This window comes from Tupaia chinensis, unplaced genomic scaffold, assembly GCF_000334495.1.
Source record: "Tupaia chinensis unplaced genomic scaffold, TupChi_1.0 Scaffold000311_2, whole genome shotgun sequence".
Taxonomy (NCBI): Eukaryota; Metazoa; Chordata; class Mammalia; order Scandentia; family Tupaiidae; genus Tupaia; species Tupaia belangeri.
This window is the reverse complement of record NW_006159803.1, coordinates 7,560,518-7,561,186: the sequence shown is the minus strand read 5'-3', so window position 1 is coordinate 7,561,186 and position 669 is coordinate 7,560,518. Positions and strand designations below refer to the sequence as shown.

At 62.8% G+C, this 669-nt stretch overlaps 1 protein-coding gene across 1 annotated transcript in view; it reads right to left on the bottom strand.

Moving 5' to 3' along the window:
- Positions 1-669, bottom strand: part of NCAM1 (neural cell adhesion molecule 1) — a 361,501-nt gene that overhangs the window by 359,988 nt on the left and 844 nt on the right. The window lies entirely within an intron of this gene.

Genomic DNA, 669 nt, shown 5'->3' with positions numbered 1-669 from the left:
ACCCACCCAGCCCAGCGGCCCCGGCTCCCTTTCTTCCTCCCCTCCGGTCCATCAGCGTCAAAGCGCAGATCCTAGGGTGGGGATGAGGGGAGCAGCTGGAAGGAAGGGTGGGCACGCACGAAGAATTTTCCTGGGAGGCCCAGATGGAAATAGCCGAAATGAAATCCACCTCCCTCGCGCCTGCCGAGGTTCTCTGGGCGGCGGCGCAGCCCCCGCCGCCCGCGGCAGCATCACTATGTCTCCCGGCTTCCCATTGTTCGCACTTTGCCAGGATCAGGAACCTCGCCCAACTGAGACTGGGGCGAGGTGTTTCGGGCAGAGCTCCCTGCCATTCTTTTTCTAGCACCGCGCAACATTGGGCTCGCGGTGCGTGTAAAGGCACACGCGCGCACACTCGCGCGCACACACACCAGGCAGCCCCGATCACGCCCTCCTCGCCCTCCGCCCCTCCGCACTTCCTCCTGTCAAAACCCGGCGCTCGACCCTCCCATCCCTCCGAGCTCCCGGCCGAAGGCAGGCTTTGCAACTAACCAGCAATTTGGCAAATGAAAAACTAACGTCATATCGACAGGGGTGCAACAACAGCCACACAGCCCTGCGATTCTGCCCATTTCGCTTCTTTTTGCAAACCGTTATTCGGCCCGGGGCGGCGGAGGGGGCGGGGGAAAG